This window comes from Pseudochaenichthys georgianus, chromosome 14 (assembly GCF_902827115.2).
Source record: "Pseudochaenichthys georgianus chromosome 14, fPseGeo1.2, whole genome shotgun sequence".
In the NCBI taxonomy this organism is placed as follows: domain Eukaryota; kingdom Metazoa; phylum Chordata; class Actinopteri; order Perciformes; family Channichthyidae; genus Pseudochaenichthys; species Pseudochaenichthys georgianus.
The window spans coordinates 34,329,170-34,334,201 of NC_047516.1; the positions used below are offsets into that span (position 1 = coordinate 34,329,170).

The window sequence follows — 5,032 nt, forward strand, 5'->3', positions numbered from 1 at the left end:
GGCCTCCCAGTCAATGTAGGGGATCTGTAATGCCCTCGCACTCAAATAGTGCCTGCTTGCACTTAGATTTGCTCTGCTTGTGCTCAAACTGTACGCTTGCACTCAGATATATTGCTGCTCAGAATTATTCTGTGCGCGCTCGAAACTTTTTCTGCTCTCAGAATTATTCTGTGCGCACTCGAAACTTTTGTGCAACAATCCTGTCAAAATCCCTCAACCAATAGAGAGGCGAAGTCCCTCCCTTTCCGGGAGCCTCCATGGGACCCCGGAAGCGTAAAATTATACATTGAAGTCAATGGAGAGAGAAAGGTTATCTTTTGATCCCGTTTGAATTGTGCCACGAATGACACATATGATGTTTGTCAATTTAAAAGAATATTTTGCAAGTCAAAAAAATAAAAATGTGTCGTAAAACTGTGAAGTTACACATTTTTTGTGTGAAACCGCTGAGTGAACTACAGGTCTCTCGTCTCGCACAATACGCGTCACCATCACAAAGACGGCCGTCACGTTAGCACGTTTCACCTGTTTCTTTCAGAATGAGAATAAAAGTATAAAACGAGGTGACTACAAGTCTGGACACGTTGAGAGCTGTACATACACGAAAGGGGAGTTAGTCGGTTCTGTAAGAGCAGCGGGACCGGCTTTACAAGATGTTGGTAAGTAATATGAGTGCAATGTGTAACGTTAATGTCAGCTCGCTAACATTAGCTAACAAGGTACACTAACGTGTTTTGTTTTAGTAACTAGTTTTCTCCTTAAGAACTTCGTGGTCTCTGTGTATGCTGTGGATAACATTAGTGTTCACAAGAACAAGGTACACTCCCGTGTTTTGTTTTAGTTGCTCTTCAGATTGAAGCGGACAGTTTTATATCGCCTATACAGGATATTCTATACTGTATGTGTGATCTCCTTTTACATCTCGTTGTGTCATTTGAGTTTATTTGCTGTGTGTAGATTCAAGGATTTTGGTGACATGAACATGACCATCGCGGAGGCAGCCCAGTTACCATCCTTCTGTCTCCGTGAGGAGGGTGGGTCATATATCACCCATACTGGCACCAGGTCCAAGGGCAGCTGCACATCACAGACCGGAGTCTGCTACTTTGTTGTGTGGACCACGAAGGAGGCGATCATCATCCTCATCCCCAAAGACCCTGCATGGCATGGAAATCTCCTCCTCCTGGAACAATTCTACACCCAGCATATGCTCCCTGTGTTGGCCAGTAGAGAGGAGGACATTTAAATAAACATACTCTTAACACCCTCAGACTCTGCGTTGTGTTCCGTATGTGTGATGGGGTGTTATGCAGAGGGGAGGAAAACAGGACACAGCAGATTGGGATTGTGGTGGAGACGCTGAGCAGTTATTTCATTGTTGCATGTAATTATTATTATACTGCGTGCTTCTTAGTTATTCCATCTTTTGCTGTAACATGGATCTGTATGTAACTCTATATTTACTTGTTATCTACCACACTTCCTTCTACATCATACACCATCATTATACATGATGGTGTATATAGGATATATATATATTTGTATACATTACATATCTGTAAATTGTATAATTTAATTTTTCGTATTTGGGATTGTTGGAAACGTCTTTTTGATCTCTCTGTCTATAAACACAAACTGAGTAAGATTGACAATAAAGTTGACTTTGAAAAATATATATATTCTTTATGAAAATAGTTGACTGTTGGAGAAATGAATCCAAATGAAACGTTGGACTGAACTACAACTACGCCTTTAAATCTCTACGGACTGTTTTTCAGTGGGATGGCAAGTTCCTATCTTTAAACATTTATTAGTTTTTTCTCAGAACAGATTTGATTGAAGTTAATTTAACTTTGCCGACCATGTAAGGTCATTATTAAAAAGGTACAATCAATTTGTTTAGGGTTGACTAAAATAATGATAAACATTTCATCTGGATAATTTACTGACAGAATAAGAAACTCAATGATGCTCTACTCACCTGTTCCTTTTTATAAAGTGAAACAGTTGAAACGATAGATTTTTAGTAAACTTAAAAACAACCTTCTCCAAAAGCTATCAAGGAATATACCGAATACTTGTTTTAGAACTTTATTACATATTATTTGTATATAGTTTGAATGATCCATAATTGACAGAAGCTTGTGTTTACACTGACCTGTCACTCATATATTAATGTCTTTGTAACTTCTTTAAACCACTACCTCACTAATTTCTTTCATTCATCACGGTTCAGTAAACTAAGTGATACATGAACCAGTTTAATCATTATAATAACGTAGGATTGCAACTCTTTGAAACTGTAGGTGGCTCTTAAAAGAGCCGTTGTGTTTGGGTGTGCTGGTCTCAGGTCAGTCTAAAGGCCCTGACACACCAAGCAGTCACCAGAGGACTAGCCGACGCTGAAGTCGGCTGTTGCCTGGCCGTGTTCTCCTGCGTTTTGGCCATGTGTCGCACGGGAACACACCGCACCGACTTCAGTGCGTGAGTGGCAATAACTCTCCTTACCAGCAGGCGGCGGTAGTGTGTATTCGTCATTCAAAAGAGGCAACAACCGGAAGACAGAGAAGAAGAAGAGTATCTTTTCTCCGTAATATCATACAGAGCTGGCCTCTCCTGGATCAAGGTGATGAGCAGGTCTTCGTTTGCATCATTCTAGATCGCCATGATGAGATGAAAATGAATAGCAGTCTGTGTGTGCCTTCTTAAATCGTTTGTTTACGTCCCTCACTTCCGCTTCGCTTCTCATGCACTGATTTGCTAGCTGAACAGCCAATCAGAGTGATTATTTGGTCCGACTGCCAGACCCGATGCATGGCCGATTCAACATGTTGAATCGGCCATGCATCGGGTCTGGCAGTCCAAATAAGGCGTGTCACGGTCGACGGTGCGGGACACACCAACCTGACTACGGCGCCGCGAATGCCCGACAGCCTCTAACGGCCTCTGACTCCCAAAATCGGGTTGGTGTGTCAGGGCCTTAAGCCCTCTCTCCGCGGATGCAGCTGGATGTCCTTAGGCATGATGTTGACCCTCTTTGCTTGGTTCATCTTACTGGGGGGGCAGCTACATGGATGTCGGTGCAGTCCACAGTCATTGTGCAGTTGAAGGCAGAATGGATGAAGGCAGAATGAATGTATTATTGACTCCGAATGAAGCACAACTTCATGTCATACAATACATTGACTTTATTTGTAATTGTGTGAAAACATATGAGCATTGATTAGCAAGCAGGACCTGCAGGAACAGAGCACGGTGATGGATGGAGCTGGGAAGAGAGAAGAATAAAGAAAACAGATCAACTTCATTTTCGGATATTAAAAATACAATTTCAAAACAAGTTGCGGCTCCTACAGTTTTCTAGTGTGTAAAGATGATTTCACTTGACCGATGCACAATATCACACTCAATACATGTGTGTCTCTGGGGGGTGCATTGTGCCTTTGATGTATATAAATAATATACCATAACCAAATACTATTACGTACAGTGGAAATCAGGTTGCCAGGGCAGGTCAGTGTGCATGTTCCTCAGGGTCTCAGCAGTTACAGGTGAGGGAAAGGAAATAAAAGAGAAAAAGGTCAGTAACAACACTTTAAAGTAACAACACTTTGAATAATTACCTCTTCTAATCATTTTCTCTCAGTAATCACTCAACTACTGTCTTTCCAACAAACAGATTGACTCACCCTTACTGTCATCACAATGAAACACGTCCAGAAGAATCTGTCATGCAAAGCTCCCTGCCTGCCTTCGACTCTCCCTGACTGCTTCCTTAGCACCCGGTGGATGGCGCAGTATAGGCTACTCTTCAAATGTTTCACGAAATACTTACCATCTACTCTTACTCTTACTTCATGTAATAAAATAATAACTTCATGGTAAGGCTACTAAAAATGACAAGGCTAAGTAATGTAATGCTAACTAACGTGCTCGCTACTCGTCGCTACTAGCTAGGTAGCTAACTTGACTATATGTTCCATGCACAACATGTGTATTACCTGATATGTCTGAATCCGGCGACTCCTGGTCCTTTCATCAGACGGGAATCGATAGAACGAGCAAGTGGTTTGATCACTTATGTGATTACAACCTGGTACAAAGCACACAGGCATCTTGTAAAAGTGCATTTATTTTTAGCAATCTCTTATTTATTGGAGGGAATAAATCGGTTATGAGATCTTCTTCTTCCCTTTAATTACGAGTCGCAACCACTTGGAGAATTATCGCCTGTGACATCACTTACGCGAGCCAGAATGGGATTTGGGATTTGTAGTCTTTGTAGTCGCGTATTTTTCATAGTCTTATATTTCAACAGTTTTACGACAAAATGTGACTTTTTTGATATGGAACTTATTGTTTAAGATTGAGAAACATCATATGTGTAGTTCGTGGCACAATTCAAACGGGATCAAAAGATACGTGTTCTCTCTCCATTGAATTCAATGTTAATTTTTCGCTTCCGGGGTCCCATGGGCCGGAAGTAGATGGGCGTGACTTCGCCTCTCTATAGGAGGCCAGGTGTCCTTGCGGGTGCGTTCGCTTTACCTATTACAGCGTCCCGTAAGGGCGTTTTTTTTTGGGGGGGGGTAAGCACAGTTAGTACATGTTTATAAAATGGACAATTCAAATCAAGCAATCTGATGTTTCTTAGTCGTGATATAATGAGCGTATATCCCGGGTATAATTGTAGTTACTTTTCACAAGTCAGTATCCCTCCGCGTCTGAGAACCGTTACAACCATATGGTTACAACTGTTACATTACGTCCGTCACGAAACTAACTAACTAACAAAGCTTAAAATGGAAACATTTAAGGTTAACTTTAACCTCCGGGGTGGCCTTACTATGGAGGAGTGGATTGAGAAGTGCCTATCTCCAGAAAAAAAAAAAAACCTAAACGACGACAATGCTGTCTGTCTAATATGTTCTCTCGCCGTTATTGTTGTTGCATAGCAACCACCTCGCACTATGTGTTGTGCAGAAAGCAACGGAGGGACTATTTTATTTTGAACATCATTATTTAATAATAA

At 41.4% G+C, this 5,032-nt stretch overlaps 1 long non-coding RNA gene across 1 annotated transcript; it reads right to left on the reverse strand.

Annotated features, from left to right (window-relative positions):
• Nucleotides 1-3,173: 3,173 nt before the first annotated feature.
• LOC139435130 (uncharacterized) lies at nucleotides 3,174-4,031 on the reverse strand. Its single transcript, XR_011644402.1, has 2 exons — nucleotides 3,489-4,031; nucleotides 3,174-3,268 (listed from the first exon to the last, which is right to left on the reverse strand). It is a non-coding gene; the product is annotated as an uncharacterized lncRNA (long non-coding RNA).
• Nucleotides 4,032-5,032: the final 1,001 nt, after the last annotated feature.